A 20,116-nucleotide genomic window follows, 5' to 3' on the forward strand; every position below is an offset into this window, starting at 1 on the left:
CCTTCCCAAATTAAAATGGTAATTCATGCATCTGGTTAGAATTCAGACAGTACGAAGGGCAATGCATTGATGTGTTGGTTCAAGGGTGTTCAGTTCTTCTTCCCAGAGGCAACTACTGCAGTGGGTTCCCCAGTATTCTAGACATTCATGATCATATACATATTCTTTTAAAAAACTAACATTAGGGAGCCAGGGGGACTCAGGCAGTTGAGTATTGACTCTTGATCTCAGTTCGGGTCTTGATCTCAGAGTTGTGAGTTCAAGCCCTGCATTGGGCTCCACATTGGGCTTGGAGCGTATATAAAAGAGAAGATAAAGAAGAGAAGAGAAGAACGGGCTAACACTGACTTAGCTTTTATGTTGTGTCTATAGTGAATGCTGTTGGTGCCCATCCCAGATGGGTCAGCCATGTCCCTGCTGTTGTGAGCATTGATTCCCAATGGCTCACAGCTTCCCCATTTCCACAAGGATTCCCCTCAGCCAAATAAGAGCTGCCTTGTCCAGCTGGTTATGCACCCCCTCCCACACTCTCAGGCAGCCTGCAGTCAACCACTGATTGATACAGGAATGCAAGTGGCTGGGCCCCTTGTCTCAAGGTTGAATAACCTTGTGGTGTAAGAACCACACACACATACAAACAGGTAACTATCTGAGGTGATAGATGTGTCTACTAACCTTACTGTGGTAAGCATTTCATGATATATGTGTATCATGTACATCCTAAATTTACACAACATTATGTGTCAATTTTATCTCAGTGAAACCAGGGAAAAGAGGAGACTTAGGGTTGGGATATCTGAGTAGATGCCCTGGAGAACCTTGAACCCTCAGATTCCCGGAACCGCCCGGAAGTGGGCCTCTCTGACTTTTGGAACGTAGAAACCACCCTCTCTTAAAATGGGTCGAATCTCATCCTGATCTGATTGGGGGAGGTTCTGGGGCTATAAAGGAGAGAAAAGATTATATGCACAGGGCTTGCAGGACCCAACTTACAGTAGGAGCATTTATGTCTAGGTGTGGGATCATGGGTGTATTGGATTAAGGGGGGGGTGGAATATAGGGCTGGTTTAGGGGAATTTGCTAATAAGAAGCACATTCCCATGACAGTATTTCATACCGTAGCAAGAGCTCTTGGAACCAGTTCTAATACACTGCTGAGCTGATTCTTGTAAACTGGAGAAAGTAATAACCACATTAAATAAAGTACGGATGCCAGAACTCTCATGATAGAGGGCAGAAATTGGAATCAAAAAGCTTCGAGAAGGAAGTATGCTAAAATACGTCCATCAAGTAAGACCAGAAAACCTTCAGCTGACTATATTCTTCAAGAGAGCCTGGATGGCTATTAAGGTCAAATGCTTATGCTTGAGGTCAAATAGCAAATGCTCTAGAGGGGGCACCAGCATCATTGAGAAGTGCAGTGGTGTTTGATTCTGTAGACCAGGGCTGAGGGTGGAAGATGCTGTTATGGAACAGAAGCCCCTAGAACAATGGAGATACTGGGATCCTAGAATAGCAGAGACCCCTGCGGCAGCCTGGGAGACTGAGCTGATCTATGGAGATGAATAAGAGAACACCGTATTTCCCGTTGTTGTTGTTGTTGCTTTTTAAATATTTTATTTATTTACTTGACAGAGAAAGAGAGAGAGACCACAAGCAGGGGGAGCAGCAGGCTTTCTGCTGAGCAGGGAGCCCAATGCAGGGCTCAATCCCAGGACACTGGATTCATGACCTGAGCCTAAGGCAAATGCTTAACTGCTGAGCCATCCAGGTGCCCTGAGAACACAGTATTTCTAAGGACGAGAAGTAGGTGAGCAGCAAGAAATGGTACTGCTCAATATATAATCAGGAAAGATTAAGAAAGCATGAGTGGATGGCTGGGGCCAATGTTGCTGCAATAAGTCATGATCTCTTGCCTGGTTTTAAGAACTAAGTCTGTTCTCAGACCTAGAGCACAAGGACTGAAGGAGAGGCTGGGTGTCCACAAGGAAGGACCTGGAACAGCACAGCAAGTATATTCCCATTTCTTCAGTCCTCTTCTAAAGTGATTTATGCTTATTCCCTGGATAACCATTGACTGGGGAAAGAGAGATACCCTGAACTTTTGAGAGATATTGGATTCAGGGTCAAGTTGACAGGTATATGCAGGGGTTCAAAGCACAAGCATGGGTCCCCTGTTAAAGTTGGGAAATATTGGAATCAGATAATAAATGAAGTCTCCACTCAGGTCTATCTCACCGTGGGTCCACTGGGTCCACTAACCAATCTGGTGATCATTTCCCTTATTTCTGGATATATAATTGGAATGGACATACTCAGCAGTTAACAGACCCTCAACCCAATGAGTAGGAGCTATTGTCCCAGGAAAAGCCAAACAAATCCCCTGGTACTTCTTTCTCTCCCAGAACAAAGACAATAAAACCGATATCACACCCAGGGGAAAATGACACTCATATGGGACAGACAATATTACTCTCTTTTAAAAGAGATTTTATTTATTTGTGGGGGGCTGAGGGAGAGGGAGAAGCAGATTCCCCACTGAGCAAGGAACCTGGCACTGGGCTCCATCCCAGGATCATGACCTGAGCCAAAGCCAGACGCTCAACCGACTGAGCCCCCCAGGCACCCCTAGTATTAAACTTTTATAATCTTACTCTAGGGCTCTGTTCATTTTCCTGTTTTCTTTCATATTATATTCTGAAGAGACCTGGAGGATCTGGCCATTCTACACATGACCGCATTGGTCTATCACTGAAATACCGTGCTTGCCAAATTTGATGAGCAGAAATGCAAATATTTTGGATGCCTTGATGAGGTACATACATTCCAGTGAGTGGATAAACCCCAGAAAAATCCAGAAGTCCTCTATAAATTTAAATAACAGTTATTATTAAAAAAAGGTTTTTGACATAGCTTTAGACTTACAGGAGAGATGCAAAGGGAGAACTAATACTTCTCTATGCCCTTAACCCAGCTTGTCCTCACGTTAATACCTTGTATCAGTGTAGAACATATATAAAAACAAAGAAAATAACTTTGACTCAATGCTATCTATTATCTAAAGTATAGACCTTATCTGGGTAGTGAAGTGGTCCACTGGTCTGGGGCACGTCAGAACATTTCCTCCAAAGTCAAGGACAATTTGCTGCACCTTGTACCTTCTGCCTCTAGGAAAGCAGCATAACACTTGTTAGATCTCCTCAGATTATGGAAGGTGGCTTATTTTAAGTAGGGCTCAGATCAAGAAAAGACACAGCAGGATGTCCATCCCGGGTACCAGCGGCCCCATCCCTAGGCTGTACCGCCTGACACATGTCGTGGAGCTAGAGGCATCTGTTGCAGAGCTAAGAGCATGTGGAGCCTCTGGCAAGTCCAAAACCAGAATCACGGGGCAGCCCCTTAAGGGTTCTAGAGGGTGGTCAAGCCAACCGCAGGAGAGAGCCACACATATTTGTTTATTTATTATTTTATTTTTTAAAAAGATTTTATTTATTTGAGATAGAGCAGGTGAGCGAGAGAGAGAGAGCCTGAGCAGTGGGAAGAGGCAGAGGGAGAGGGAGAAGCAGACTCCCCGCTGAGCAGGGAGCAGGATGTGGGACTCGATCCCAGACCCTGAGATCAGGACCTGAGCTGAAGGTGGGCGCTTCACCCATTGAGCCCAGGCACCCGGAGAGCCGCGTGTACTTAGAAAGCATCTCCCGGCTGCTGAGCCCTGGCTTTCTGAGCATCTGACCATGGGGCCAATGACTATGCAACTCTTACTGCCCATCATGAATCGGGCAATATCAGATCCACCGGCTCTTTGAAATTGGAAGCGGTACCTCCAGAACTGAGTATGGTAGGCCCAGAGGACACACATAAGCTGCATGAACAGATGGCCTGGTTCCACATTTCTCCTGCTGCTGTGGCACCCATGACTCTTCCTTCATCCGTGGGAAGTTCCCTTGACCAGATGACAAGAGGAGGAAAACCTCAAGTGATTGAAGGTTGATAGGCTTGGTCTGTGGATGCAAGAGGAAAAGGGACTGCTACTTCACTGCAGACCTACTCAGGGTGACAGCAATCTTCCCAGTGGGCACAGGTGAGGCCTGTGTTCCCAGCCATTTATGTTGTTGGGGGGAGAGCGGGCTCAAGAGGAGGATGTAGAGGGACAAATGCAGTAGCAAACAGCTTAGCTGGCTGGACAGGGGCAAGCTTGAAAGACTGGGGTCTTTCTTCTCAGGGAGTCAGTGCAAATTGTGAGGACCTTTGAATCATATGCTAATTATCCCCAAAGAATGTTCGGTACAGCTGGCCAGAGGAGTTGGGAACAAGGGCCATCAGTAGCAGAGTGACCTGTACTCAAATCCTCAACTCTACCCCCACTAGCTATGAGCCCCTGGGCAAGGGGCTTACTCATCCTGGGTTTCATTATCCCCACTCATCAAAAGGATGTTTTTGTTATAGGATTCCCTTTTCTTCAGTGCCTATGATTCTGGGTCACACCTCTTCGAGGAATGAAGAGGTAGACCTGCTCGCTTCGGCAGCACATATACAGACAGAGTGGTGAGCTGCAAAGCAAGGTTCATTGAATGATGGTAAAGTAAAGTTTATTGAGGGATAGTAAAAAGACCCCCAAAGAGGGAGGGAACCCGAGAGGGTTGCTGATCTGGTGGTTAGATCTAAGGGTTTTTATGGGCTTGTGGGGGGTGCTGCTTTAATCTGATTAACCCTCCAGGATCTCCAGGGGCACCTGGGTGGCTCAGTTGTTTAAGGGTCTGCCTTCAACTCCGGTCATGATTCCAGGGTCCTGGGATCGAGTCCTACATCGGGCTCCTTGCTCAGCAGAGAGACTGTTTTGCCCTCTGCCTGCTGCTCTCACCACTTGTGCCCTCTCTCTCTTACAAATAAATAAAATGTTTAAAAAAATGAAGAAAAATGAAGATTTCTTTGGCTTCCAAGCTCATAGGTGGCTTTAATATTACTCTGGGCTGGAGGAATTGACTTAGAAGTGAGATACAAGACAAGAGCTTGCTTTTGGATGAATTCTTTCCTTTACAATTCTTTTTTTTTTTTTTTCAAGATTCTATTTATTTTATTTGACAAAGAGAAATCCAAGTAGATGGAGAGGCAGGCAGAGAGAGAGAGAGAGGGAGCCCGATGCGGGACTCGATCCTAGGACCCCGAGATCATGACCTGAGTCGAAGGCAGCGGCTTAACCCACTGAGCCACCCAGGCGCCCCTCCTTTACAATTCTAAAGTGAAAAATTATTCTCCCTATTTTACAGATGAATGCACCTGTGGTCAGACAGATTGCATGACCCAATTAAGGCCACCTAACTAGCAAAGGGAAGAAGCTGGTATTTGAGCTTCTCTGTACTACCTAACATGTTCTTTTACCGAGGCAGGATTGGGGATGAAATTTATTTTAGGAAAACTCTATGGGGAGGATCTTAGAAAACTGTAATTCCAGTAGGGCTTGGGGGTCAAGAATGGTTTTAGCCTAGTGGGCCTCCTTCCTAGTGCAAAAGACCTTTGTTACCAAGAGTAATAAGTTATTAATAGGACGACAGCCTAAAGTAGAACAGAAGTGCCCCCTATACAATTTGAACTCTCTTCTTCCTTGGTGTTTACCTAAATTGTAAAATTTATGATCAGTGATGCCCGACTGTATTAAAAGTTTATATGGGGCACCTGGGTGGCTCAGTGTGTTAAGCTTCTGCCTTCGGCTTAGGTCATGATCTCAGGGTCCTGGGATCGAGCCCCACACTGGGTTCTCTACTCAGCAGGGAACCTGCTTCCCTCTCTCTCTGCCTTCCTCTCTGCCTACTTGTGATCTCTCTCTCTGTCAAATAAATAAATAAAATCTTTAAAAAAATAAGTTCATGTATTTTAAGCAGTGAGTTGAGCACACAGTTCAAGAATGGTCAGTGTGGAAAGTTCTGGCAGATAAACACTCCAAGAAATATCCTGAAGGTCACTGTATGCTGTGGGAGTTCACTTATTGGAAGGGGAGGGGGTGCTAATTTCCTGGATGATGGCAGCACAAATTTACCAAAGTTGCAAGGAAATGGTTTGGGCTCAAGTCTTTTAATGTCCTCAGTGTGATTGAGCCAGGGTGCTTTAATGTCGTATTCCTTGGATTTGTCCTTCAATCTTTTTCCTTGTATCCTCTGTAATATTGTGGTATAACTATATAGTTGGTTTTTGTCCCCTTTCCTAGCACAGAGCTTCTAATACCCTAGTACTTTGTTGACTGATTGGAAATAGGGGGGGGGGTCTTTTTTTCAAAGATTTTATTTATTTGACAGGGAGATAGAGCCAGAGAACACAAACGGGGTGGGGAAGAGGGTGATGTCAGAGGGAGAAGCAGGCTCTACCCTGAGCAGGAAGCAGGATGTGGGGCTCGAGCTCAGGAACCCAGGATCAAGACCTCAGCTGAAGGCAGATGCCCAACTGACTGAGTGCCCCCAGGCACCCCAACAAGCCCCTTTCTACAGGAGTTTATGTTAATGATTGACTCCTAAAGGGTGTGTGCTGGCTGCTGGAAGAACCAATCATGTGATTAGAGGATTTGGGGGCTGGAATCTAACTCCAGGGTTGGGAGACCAGCTGGAAGTTGAGCTAATCATGAATATCCAAAGACTTAATCAATCCTATCTATGTAATGAGATCTCCATTAAGAAACCCTTAACAATGGGATTCTGAGAGCTTCTGGGTTGATGTCCACTACCTGTACCTAGCCCTATCTATCTCTTCCATTAGGCTCTTTCTGAGTTTGTCTCTTATACAATATACCAGGAAATATAAGTACAGTATTTCCCCTTGTCCTGTGAGCTGTTCTAGCAACTTAGAACTAGAGCAGGAGGGCTCCTGGGTGGCTCAGTGGGTTAAGCCTCTGCCTTCAGCTCAGGTCATGGCCTCAGGATCTTGGGATTAAGTCCCACATCTGGCTCTCTGCTCAGCAGGGAGCCTGCTTCCTCCCCTCTCTCTGCCAGCCTCTGCCTACTGGTGATCTTTCTCCCTGTCAAATAAATAAATAATTGTTAAAAAAAAAAAAAAAAAAGTAAAAGAACCAGAGCAGGAGGGTTGTGGGACCCCCTAGCTAATAGTTGAGTGGTCAGAGGCAGTGGAGGCCCCCAACTTTTGACTGGTGTCTGAAGTGGGGAGCAGTCTTGTGGGACTGAACCCTTAACCTGTGGGGTCTGTACTAACTCCGAGGAGTTAGTATTGAATGGAGTTATACTAGAGGACAGCCTGTTGGTGTCCACAGAGCATGGGATAGTTGCTTGGTGTGGAAAACTCACAAATGTGGTGTGTGTCAGAAGTATTTTGGGTAAAACAGTGAACACCCTCAGATTCCACAGTTTCTATCCTTTCCTTGAAGTCCGACCTTCACCTCCAAGAAAGGCCAAAGGCTAGAAGGTGAAAGAGTGAACAAAAAAACCCCCAAAAAACAAACCCAGATGATTCACTGAAGTTCGTTAATCTTTATTCAACATCTGCTGTATGCAAATACAGAGTTCTGTTCTTCAGTTCTAGGAGTTAAGAGAGATATGAAGATAAGCTATTTACATAGTCTCTGCTTTCAAAACCCAGTTCCAGTGTCTTGGGGTTTTTCCCCTGATCTCTGACACCAAGAAACTTAAAAACTTGTAGGAGTGGGGAAAAAAAAACGAGAGCTTTTATTCTAGCAATCTTATTTTTTTTAAAAAGATTTTATTTATTTGACAGAGATCACAAGTAGGCAGAGAGACAGGCAGAGAGATAGGGGGAAGCAGGCTCCCTGCCAAGCAGAGAGCCAAATGAGGGGCTTGATCCCAGGATTGTGGGATCATGACCTGAGCCAAAGGCAGAGGCTTTAACCCACTGAGCTACCCAGGCGCCCCAAGCAATCTTATTTTTTTAAAGAAAAAATAAGGCCTGAGATTATAGAGATAATTGGCAGGGCTGGCTTTTGTATTGGTGTTTCCCTCTGCTGTTTATCATCATTTCTGCTGCAATTTTAGCACATCTTAAGTATTTCAATATTTCTGAACAAAACTGGAGAATTTGTGAAGCTGATTTAGGAAAGAAGGTCAGGAACTTTTGATTCACAAAGAAACTGGGGGGATAATTTAGCTGTATTGAAGCCATGCACCCCAAATCTAGATGTCCATTATTATTACATTTTAATTTTTTGAGGACAGGAAATTTCTTAAAAAAAAGCCACCCCCCACCTTGTTGAATAAACGAAAAAAATACATAAACATGCGTGAATGACTTTGGAGTGGTATGTGTGTGGTAAGTGGCTATGTTTATTATTTTTAAGATTTTTTAAATTCTATAAATCTTTGTTGCAGGCGAGCAGGAGGAAGGCATAGTGTAGGAAATGAAAAGAGGTTTAACCACAGTCCCCACCATTAAGGAGCTTTAGAGTATAGTAGGTTGGGGGGCAGATATACTACAGTAGAAAGTGATGAATAGTGTGGGAAACAAAGGCAGATGAAAAATATTAAATTTCTTTACTATCTACAGTCTATTAGCAAGTCCTTAAAACAGGCAGAGTAGGGACTCAACTATTCAACTACTAATACTTTGCTAAGAGTGAAAAGGACCCCCACATCCTGTAAGTCTACTTTAATATATAAAAACGCCTTTAGAAATTTCCTTTATCTCTAATCCCCCTAAGATACCTGCTGGTAATCATCTCTCAAGTGTATGGCCCACCCATATATATCTGAAGGGTCTCATGACTAAGGTTTTATTCGATGGTAATAAATGACCTTTTACTAACAATAGCTAGTCCCCTCAAGTTTCCCTCTTGGAGAACTTATTTCCAAACTTCCTTAGAGAATTACACTATCCCTAACCCCCTTCCAACTTGTAGGTATATAATCACCACCCCTCATGACCATACTGTAGCTCTTTCTGCCCATGTCCTGTCCCCATATTTTAATAAAATTACCTTTTTGTACTAAAGACATCCCAAGAATTCTTTCTTGGCAGTAGGCTTCAAACCCTAAGGTCTTCCTCCATCAATGAACAACTTTTACAAGCGGTGTTGATGAAGGAGCGGAAGGCTGGCTGAGGACAAAGCAAAAGCTGACACCCTCCAACCTTCCTCCACACCCCTCTTGGGTGGGACCTATGTGAAGTTCTCTAGGAATCTCCCAACTATCTTAATGTGAACAGCTTGCTAAAAAGGGCAAAAAGACCTTGGCAATGGTAAGGCCTCTGGTATCTTGTAGGTCCTCTTTAGCATACTAAGTTCTACTGAAATCTCCTTTTTCTTTCTCCCACCCCCATTGTATAAACCTGCCACCCCCTCACAACCCCAGGGCAGCAGCGTACTTTAATAAACCACCATTTTGCACCAAAGCTGTCTCAAGAATTCTTTCTTGGTCCTCAGCTCTGGGCTCCCACCCAGTGAAAACCTCACCTATATTCCAAAACTTCATCTGTGATGTAAGGGATGTGGGCGCTCAGAGGGGGGAGTTTCTTTGGCAGTGGGGAAATAGTGTGTCTGCAGGGAAGCACTTGGTATGTCCATCGGGAACCTGAGTTCTAGAACTGGTTCTACTGATTTGCCCAGGGACCTTGGGCCATAAATTAGTCTTGTAAATTAAATTCCTCAGATTTCTGTTTTCCACTCTGAAATTCTAAGGGTCGGTTGGACGATTAGGTTCCCTGGGACAAGGCCCTCCGCAGCTTCTTATTGTTATTACTCCTCGCCCCTGCATGACCCCCAGTCCAGAGGACGAAGTGAGCGCGGCCTCTTTAAGGGAGCCCTCCACTACGGGGCCAGCGCCCGGGGTGCCCCCGGCTGGAGAGCAGGGGCGGGGCGCCGGACACCCGGGCTTCCCACGCAGCCGGGGACGCCGTCGCGTCACGGCGCTCGCAGCCAATCAGGGTGGAGCCTGCCTGGACGCATTACTAGGGCGACGGCCCGACGCCTCCCCGCTTCGGGATGAATTAGCGGCGGGTTCTGCTTGCGGTTGTGACCCCCACGATTCTCCAGCTCGTCCACGCGACCCCCAAGGCGAAGCGCGACGTCCTCTGCTGGTCACAGGTGGGAGGCTGGAACTGTCAGGTGGTGGTGGGGAGGTGTTACGCGCCGGTAAAATGGCGGCGGCGGCCGGGGGAATCCCCGAGGTGGCGGAGGGGGAGTAACCCCACGGACTCTTCCCCCTGAGCTGCGGGCGTCCCCGGGCTGCGACCCGGATAACGGTCGCTTGACCAGGAGTTGGGGTCCCGACGCAGGTGGCGGCGTCGGCGGCTCAGGTGAGGGGAGGCTGGGAAGCGATTCCCAGAGGCAAGCGGAGGCGTGAGAGCGCTGCGGGGCCGCGCGGGCGGGCTCGGTGAGAGCTAGGCGACTGCGGGGCTAGTTGGGCCAGGAGCGCCATCCCTGTTCCCGGTTAATTTCAAGACCTTCCTGCTCCAGACCTGGACGGGTCCGGGAGCTGCCTCGCCCCAAACGGAGCTCTGTTTCTGCCATTGTTGAATCACATGTGCAAACGCCCCAAAGTTTCCGCCACGTGTGAGGCTTGAGCGTGGGTTGTCGAGCCCTCATCTGTGTATTTTCAGGCGCCAGATGCCTGCCCATAGGTGCCAGTGTGGCAGTGCCACCAAAGGAAAGTTAGGCCCCAGCCAGGAACTGATGTCAAATCTGATTGTTAAGGTGTATCTTAGCTTCGACCGTCTCACTGAAGAGGCGAAATAAAAAGGGCACTTGAGTGTCTTAGAGACGTTATCTTTCCTTGTACAGTTTCCTGCTTAGATGGGTTCCTTGGAATATTGCCTCTGCCTTCGAAGCTCATTGACTGCATTCATGTGCACGTGGCTGTAGATAAGGCTGAGGTTTAGGATTCCGATTAAGCCTAGGGAAGTAATGGAAAGTATGGTGAAGGCCTTTCAGGGATGAAATATTGTCTACTCATGTTGCTTTTTGGGCAAAGATATATCATAAAATATAATTAGTTTTCCAAAAGTGTCTTAATGGAAGTCCTTTTTGCAACTCCGTTGATTTTTGAGAGTAAAAGAAAATTATTTTATAAGTTTTTTTAAAAAGTTCTTGTTGCCACATTGTACTTTGATGTGACAGATAAGCATACTATCAAGTGACTTTTTATTTGATAGCAGGCATGATTTTGTGGAGTGCTTTGTTCTGTCATTGAGAAAGCACAGTAGCACTTTGTGTTTCAGTCATCAGTAGTTCCTGTCTTTGGAGTGCTCACTGTGTGTCAGGCATTGTGAAAGTGAGGCTTCTACCTTTTAATCCGAGCAAGTGGGTTAGTTCATATGCCCCCACCAGTTATTTAGGCTGGCTGCTGCTTGCCACCAGAAGGAAATAATGGGGGGAGAACCCAAAATACTTTCTTCTACACTGCTACTTGGTGATTTGGTCAGTTTGGCCTGGGGCTTCGGTAGGAGTGGTTTCTAGTTCCTACTCTGCCACTTAAAATATGTTAGGGAAATCATATAACCTCTTTGTCAGTATCTTACCTCTGAAATGGGCAAAGAATTACTTGTCCAGACAATCTCATTGTATTTTCTTTTTAATTTTTAGATTTTATTTGTTTATTTGACAGAGCTAGTTTGCACAAGCAGAGGGAGCGGAGGAGGGAGAGGGAGAAGCAGAGGGAAAGAGAGAAGCAGGTTTTCCATTGAGCAGGGAGCCTGATGTGGGACTCAATCCTAGGACCCTAAGATCATGACCTGAGCCGAAGGCAGACACTTAACTATCTGAGCCACCCAGGCCCTCCTCTCATTGTACTTTTGTGAGGAAAACCAAGATGATATATGTGAAAGGGCTTACAAAAGTGAAAAATACAGGGGTAACAGTTGACAATTCTTACCCTACGGTTACTCAGCCAAGGATGTTGTCTGTGCAGACTCAGTCACCTAGCAACTTTGCGAAGTGCTTACTTTCCCATCTTTGTTTTTACTGATGAGGAAACTGAGGCACAAATTAAACAACTGTGTTCTCAACCACTGTGCATACCATCTTTCTGTATCATTCAGGTTTGTTATGTGTTAAGGGGATACATAGGAACACATTTTTCAATGAAGTATTTTGTTTGTGATCCTTTGGTTGTGTTGTATAAGTAATAACCGTGTTTCATTCATTTCATTGGTAACCAATAGTGATTTATATGGTGATGATTACAGTAACTTTGGTTAAGTGATGTATTCAACCTACTTTTGCTGCCATCTATCTATCTATCTATTTATTTAATGCCCTTTATTTTAAAAAGCATTTCAGAACAAAGAGTTGATTAATTTCTAACAGGAAGCAATAATCAATAATTAAGGAAAATTTTAGTTTTTATTAAACTGTCAATAACTTGTTGGGTTACTTTTGAAAGAAAACTTACGTTAGGTTCATTGCTTTGACGTGTTTGTATATAGTTGTCACCTCTATAGAAGAAAAATAAAAGGATATGAATAAAAGTGGCTCGGACATTTATTCATTCTTTGAACCTTTATGGAATTGTCCTGCCAAGTCTTTGGCGTGTGAAGATTAATTCCTGACCTTATCATCCAGGAAGTCCAGGGAGAAGTCCAGGTCCAGAAGTTTGTAGACTGGTGAATGAGACAAACAAATAATTAACTAAGGTAATCTGAGAAGGACTCAAATGTAGTTGTGGTGGGTATAGAGAGCTGTGGGAACACATACAAGAGAACAGTTGGTTTTGTTGTGGGGGCCCTGACCAAGTGAGGCAGGGAGCTGACTGCAGGGTAAAGGAGAAAGTGCTTTCAGCCAAAGGAGTTAGCAGGGGAGAGTCAGGGTGAGAGAGTCATGGGTGTCCATGGGTCAGACCAGAGTTTTGCAGAAGTTGCTGAGAAAGAACACAGGAAAGATAGTGAATTCTCAGCTGAGAGAGGGACTTTATCACATGGGCAGTGGGACCTATAGAAAAATCTTAATCAAATGAGTAATACAATCTGATACATGTTTTGGAGAGATGGCTGGTGGTGACAGAGTGAAAGAATGTAAGGAGATTAGCTAAGGACAGTTTCCGTACTCCAAGCAAGAGGTGGCGAGGGAGTGCATGGGGCATCCACTGCCAGAGTAGAGTTCAGAGTCCACCACACACATTTTGAAAGCAGAAGGGAAGATTGATTGGGTGTGAAGAATTATAGGATGGGAGAGGGGAACGCTTGCAAAGCAAGTAAAGAGTCAGGTATTTTGTTTTTGTTTTGTTTTGTTTTGGTTTTTTTTTTTTTTGGAATAATATGGGTGCAGATTGGAGATATTGTTCATTAATTCAAGAAAAGGATAGAGCAGAAAATTCTTTGTTACTGGGTTTTGGGAGGATTGTAAACTCCTTGAGGTTTTGGGGTCAATAAGATTTAATAGAACCAGGCTTATAACTTCCTGTAGGCTTCTGGTTTCATAGACTACAGAAAACTCAATTATTTCATAAAAGTCAACATGGTTCAGTGAAAAAGTTGGCTCCACTGGAGCAAAGCCACTCAAAAAGAGAGGGAAGAATCATCTAATGTATGTTGGGGTAAAATGTTAGAATAATAGGTATTAGAGAATTTTTTTTTCATTTATTTTTATGTTAGGTTTTTAATATACTTATACAGAAGTCCCATTATAATATGGAAATAATCACAAATGAATCCTCTAGTTGTAAAACTGATCAAACATTCAGAACAGTAGAGTTGTCTAGCATCTGACAACATAACATGAATGAATACATTTTTAAATGGACTGCAAGGTGAAGCTGGAAACCTTGCAGAGATGAAGGATTTCATGCGTTCAGAGCAAGGTTGAGAACTGTTCAAACTGTAAGCACGAGTCAGAGAACTAGTACTCTAGTACTCTTAGACTAAATTTCTTTAAAAAAGGACTCTGAAAGCAATGACTGTAACAATGATTGATAAAATTTGATGTCAGTCTTCATTAAAATCGAGAACATCTCTCCACCTAAGATACCATTAGGAGAATGAATGGCAAAATACAGACTGGAAAAAGAAATTTGGAGTTCATATATCTGCCCAAGGACTCCTACCCAGAGTGACCTGCTGCTACACGCCTTCCAGAATGGCTAAAATTAAAAAATTATTAATGCCAGTATTGTAGAGCAACTGAATCTTGTATATGTTGGTGGGAATGTACAATCATTTTGGAAAACTGTGGCTGTGTCTAATCTTACCTATTAAAACATCAGTTCTATTCCTAGATACATACTCAAGAGGAAGGGATATATAGGTCTACCAAAAAAAAAAGTAAAAAAATGTTCATACAACCTTTATTCATAACAACTAAAAATCAGATAAAACCTAAGATACATTAGCAGCAGAATGGATGAGTAAATTGTGGTATATTTATAAAAGAGGACATTACAAAAGCAGTTAATGAATGAACTACTGATACAGCCACATGGATGGGTTTTGTAGACAAAAAATTGCATACCTTATGACTCCATTTAAATGAAGTCCAGAAATAAGGTACAGCTATTTCCTAGTGATAGAAGTCAGAATAGCGGTTCATTCAGGAACCTTCTTGAGTGTTGGAAATGTCCCATATATTGAGCGGATGTTATGTGGGTGCATGTATATGTAAAATTCCAAGTTGCACACCTAATATTTCTGCACTTTCTGTTATACTTTAAAGGGATTCTAGTGAGAATTTGGCAGTGTTAAGCCAATTTTGATGAGGAAACCCAGCAGGAATGATGGAAAAAATGCTAAGAATTGAAAAAAGCACGAGAGGCTTCATGGGAATTAATGATGAAACCTAGAATTTTTCTTTTGTTTAGTTGTCTTGTAAAAGGCAAATGAGAAATCAAGGTTCTCATATCATGCAGTTTTACAATTTGGCTACAAAGTTACGTCCCAATTCCTTGTTAATTCCTTGTCCTAAGAATTGGTGTATACTTGCAAGTGTAACCTAAGTTTTCATTAATATCAGATATATTATGAAAATAAATTGATTTATATTGTGTTTCATTTTTGAGGGGGAAATTCTAACCTAGTCTCTCTTTCTCTTTTTTAAGGATTTTATTTATTTGTTTATTTAACAGAGAGAGATAGAGATCAAAGTAGGCAGAGAGGCAGACAGAGAGAGTAGGGGAAGCAGTCTCCGGGTTGAGCTGAGAGCCTGATGTGAGGCTTGATCTCAGGACTCTGATATCATGACCTGAGCTGAAGGCAGAGGCTTAACCCACTGAGCCACCCAGGTGCCCAAACCCACTCTTTTCTCATCATTGTATAATGCCCCTGTTTAAGAGAAATCACTGTGTGGTTTTTTTCCATTTCATGCTAATTGCTCTTGGATAATGAGGACCACTGTGATCCCTTTGGCTGCAAGGTTTTGGATGTAAGAGTGAAGCTGAGGAAAGCCTGTGGTTGAGTTCCTGTAGTCATGGGGTGAAGCTCACAAAAGGCCGTGGTGAACTTCAGCTTGATTTGACAGTGTTCATTGCATCTTTACCTAGTCCTCTCTCCTGGCAGTGGGAACATGACGATCCTACTGTGATTACCCTGGAGGCAAATGAAGGGGTATCTGAGGGGCACCATCAGTGAAGGCTGACCTGGGGGGATTAACCACTTTATCAGCAGTCTTTCACAGTTGAGGTTTCTGAAAAATGAAATTGTTCACTTCCTCCCAGGAAGTAGATTGCTGCTCTGGGGACAGTAAAGGGAAGACTGAAGCTACCCATTGTTTTCCAACTCAAATAAGAGCTCGCCTCCACTTTATGTTTTAAGTATATAGTTAATCCCCTTGGGAGAAGCAGGAATTTTGAGTGTTGGTGAGCTGATAGAAATTAGGAATAAGAGAATGAGGAAGAGAAGAGAGTGGTGGCAGCCATTCGTAGAGTTCTGTGTGACCCTATGTAGTATGGAGGGAGTATGGAGGGAAAAAGGTGATTTTTAGCTCAGACAGGCTCTTCCCACAGGAGTGTTCAGGTACCTTGGGGAAGCCAGCTTTGTCTGTGGCTCTTATTATTTCTGCCATCCTGTTGTTGTCATACAGATGGTTTCTTAGAATTATGTTTTCTTTTTATTGTGTAGCCTTTAAGTAAATAAAAAAATGCCTATGTGGGTTTACAGAAGACAATGATGGTAACTAGGAGCTGCTTGAACTCCAACATTTTTATTTATTTACCTTGAATATTTTTGGACACCATGAACTTGGTGGTGGGGACAGAGTCATGTAAGACATGATTCCTATCCTTGAGTTTACTCTCTAGAGGGGGGATGAATTAGTGCCTTCTCTCCAGTGATCTCCAGATCACTGAGAGTCATCTCTTGTGACCTCTAGATTTTCTGTGATGAAAGGTAAGCATGACAGCTGTGAAACATGAGGTCCATAGGCAGTCATGGTGACAGTTTCTTCTAGTAGTTATTAATAATCATTATATACAGTTAATATTTGTTGAGTGCTTACTGCATACTGGTTTAAGTTCCAAGTGCATTACGTTTGCAGTTCCTTTAATTCTTCTATGAGGTGAATACTATTATAATCTTCATTTTACCTTTGAGGAAACTGGGGCCGGAAAGGTGAAGTAACATGTGTTTGAATTTAAGCAGTCTAGTTCCAGGGTCTGCTGTAATGCCTGTTTTAATTCACTTTAAATTTAAAATATACTCTATTTATGTGGTTTTAAGTGTAAGCTTATTTTTTGAATAAGATGTGCTTTATATTACAAGTTATGCTCAAAGTTTCTGAATATCCATGTTGAACATAGTTTGCTGTAGCTGCTTAGGATGATTCTATAATGTGGGAGTTTTTTTCTTTTTTAGAGGGGGGGAAATGGGGTAGGAGGGGTAGAGAGAATCTCTCTCTGGGCTTCATGCCCATCAGGGAGCCCAATGTGGGGTTCAGTGTCACGCCCCTGAGATCATGACCTGAGCAGAAATCAAGAGTCAGGCATTTAACTGACAGCCATCCAGATACCCCTATGATGTGGAAGTTTTTTTTTTGTCTTTTTGAAGATTTTATATATTTATTTTAGAGAGAGCGGGTGAAAGAGGGAGAGAGAGCGTGAGATGGGGGAGGGTCAGGGAGAGCCTCCCTGCTAATAAGCAGGGAGCATGATGCCGGACTCTTATCTGGGGACTCCAGGATCATGACCTGCGCTGAAGGCAGTCGCTTTACCAACTGAGCCACCCAGGCACCCTATGTGGAGTTTCAAATGAGAGATCCTTTTGTGCTTTTCTCCTTTCCTGTGTTGTGATTGTTTTGGCTCTCTTAATACTCTTACATGTGTCATTATATCATCTGAAATTCAGTAAAAACGTATTTCTGGTTTTATTGTTTGTGTTATAAACATACACATAATGATTTATGTTGTATTCAAATTGGAGAGTTTGCAAATTATGGGAGTAACATACTTTTCATGTGAATAACTACAAATTTAAACTTAAATTGTTTTTTCAGCATGGCTGCTAATTAGGACCAGTTGATTAAATTAAAGGGAGAATTATGTTTGCTTTGTTCTCTGTAAGAATGGAAGAGAAGTGTAGAAGCAGGACTGAAATAATCTAGAGTAGTCTAGGGGGTGCTGGAGTAACCTTATTTTGCTTAGTTTATTTATGGTTGTAATGAAACCAGCTCAATTTACCTTTTCTTTCCTTCTGAGAAGAAATACCTTGGAAGTCAGAGTTAATCAAGATTGAATCTTTCCTACAGCTACTGTTATAAATAGTTCTTGTATACTGAGTGGGCTAATCTTCAGGGAATTCAGTCTGCATTGGACAGAGATATTCCTAAAGCTGTATTTATTTCTCTTTATCTCAGATTTCTTTAACTTTCAAAAATTAGGAGTGTTACTATTCTTATTTTGAATTAAGAACTCTAAAATTGTATCTGGTTTTCTTTTGCAGTTGCAATTCAGACTTCTCAAGGGCCTTTTCCAAACCCATTTGTTAATTCTTTACATTTCTAGGAGATGAGTATTTATATTTGTTTCTTGTGGCTGCTGTAACAAATACCACAAACTTGGTGACTTACTATAGCAGCAGTTTACGTTTTCACAGTTCTGGAGGCCAGAAGTCTTAGTTAGATCAGAATCAGTGGCTGAGGTCCAAGTGTGGGAGGACCGTGCCGCCTCCAGAGGCTCCAGGGAGAGTATGTTCTTGCCTCTTCTGGCTTCTGGTGACTGCCTTCATTTCTTGGTGTGATCACAGCACTCCACTACTTCCGTCTGTGGCCACATTGCCTTTTCCTCTTCTGTGGTCCAGTCTTCCTCCACCTCCTCCTCCTTCCTTTTTTTTTTTTTTTTTAAAGATTTTATTTATTTATTTGACAGAGACAGCGAGAGAGCAAATTCAAGCAGGGGGAGTGGGAGAGGGAGAAGCAGGCTGTCCGCCGAGCAGGGAGTCTGACTTGGGGCTGGATCCCTGGACCCTGGGATCATGACCTGAGCCAAAGGCAGATGCCCACCCAGGTGCCCCTTCTTTGCCTTCTTTTTAAGACAGTTTATTTTGAGGTAATTGTAGAGCTACCTGTAGTTGTAAGAAATAGTACAAAAGGAACCCATGTACCTCTTACCCAGTTTTCCCCAATGGCAACATCTTGCAAAACTATAGTACAGTATTACAGCCAGAATATTGACATTGATAGAGCCAAGATCCAGAATAGTTTTGGCATATAGGTTCCTTATGTGGTCCTTCGATAGCCATACACCCCCTTCTCAGACAACCACTAATGTGTTCGTCATTTCTAGAATTCTTCCATTGCAAAAATGTTATGTAAGTGGAATTAGACAGTATTTAACCTTTGGGGATTGTCGTTTTCCACATAGCATAATTCCCTGGAGGTTCATTCAGGTTGTTGCATGTATCAATAGTTTGTTCTTTTTTCCTGCGTGGTATTCCTCATGAGCCTTAGTATTTGGTGTGGATCTACCCATTGAAGGACATGTTGGGTGATTTCTAGTGAATGGCTGTTAAATAAAAACTGTTAAGAACATTCATATACAGGTTTTTGTGTGAACTTAAGTTTTCATTTCACTGGGATAAATGCCCAGGAGTGTAGTTGCTGGGTTATATTGTGGTTATATAGACAAATAAGTGTATTTCTCAACTCTCAGTTCTATAGCATTGATTTATATATGTCTCTCCTTATGCAAGTGCCACACTGTCCTAATTACAGTTGCTTTGTGGTAAGTTTTGAAATCAGGAAGTATGAGTCCTCCTACTTTGTTCTTCTTTTTCAAGTTTGTGTTGATTAATCTAGGTTCCCAAGCATATCCATATGAATTTTAGCATCACCTTGTTAATTTCTACAAAGATTTCCCGCTGTGGATTTGCTAGTGATTTTTAATATATTCATTGAGTTGTATAACCATCACTACAATTAACTTTAGAACATTTTCATCACCTCAAAAAGAAGTCCTCTGTTCATTAGCAGTAACACTCCCCTTTCTCCCAGCCTTGGCCCTAAATAAGATCTAATCTACTTTCTGTCTATGTATTTGCCTATTCTGGACATTTCACTTAAGTAGAATCATACAGTATGTGGTCTTTTGTGATTATCTTCTTTCACTCAACATGTTTTCAAGGTTCATCCCTGTTGTAGCATGAATCAGTGCGTCATCTGTATGGCTGATAGATATTCCATTTTATGGATAGGCCCCATTTTATTTATCCATCGATCAGTTGATGATCACTTTTTGGCTGTTATGAGTAATGCTGTTATGGTCATTCAAGTACAAGTTTTTGTATAGGTATATGTTTTAATTTTTCTTTGGTATATACTTAGGAGTTAAATTTCTGGGTCATATGGTAAACATGTTTAATCCTTTTAAAAAATTTATTTAAATCCAATTTAGTTAACATAGTGTATTACTAGTTTCAGAGGCAGAATTTAGTTTTTCATCAGTTGCATGTAACACCCAGTGCTCGTTACTTCAAGTGCCCTCCTCAGTGTCCATTCCCAGTTAGCCCATCCCCTCACCCACCACCCCTCCTGCAACCTTCAGTTTGTTCCCTATAGTTAAGAGTCTCTTTGGTTTGCCTCCCTCTCTGTTTTCATATTACTCTATTCTTTTGAGAGACTGCTAGACTCTTCCAGGCTGTACCATTTTACAATCCCATCAGCAGTGTGTGAGTGCTCCCATTTCTCTACAGCCTCACCAACACTTATTATTATCTGTCTTTTTGATTATAGGGACATACTAGGGAAGCTGTATTATAA

General features: G+C 42.8%; 1 protein-coding gene across 2 annotated transcripts in view; it reads left to right on the plus strand.

Moving 5' to 3' along the window:
- The first annotated feature begins 9,862 nt into the window (after positions 1–9,862).
- Positions 9,863–20,116, plus strand: part of LCLAT1 (lysocardiolipin acyltransferase 1) — a 187,014-nt gene continuing 176,760 nt past the window's right edge. The window contains exon 1 of one of the 2 annotated variants that reach the window (XM_004777892.3): positions 9,863–10,030. The gene's annotated coding sequence lies outside the window, so the exon portion shown is untranslated. Of the gene's footprint in view, positions 10,031–10,060; positions 10,243–20,116 lie in introns of those variants that run through there. The other variant, XM_004777893.3, reaches the window with a different exon arrangement.

This window comes from Mustela putorius, unplaced genomic scaffold (genome assembly GCF_011764305.1).
Source record: "Mustela putorius furo isolate JIRA1106 unplaced genomic scaffold, ASM1176430v1.1 tig00000281_pilon_pilon_pilon, whole genome shotgun sequence".
NCBI lineage: Eukaryota > Metazoa > Chordata > Mammalia > Carnivora > Mustelidae > Mustela > Mustela putorius.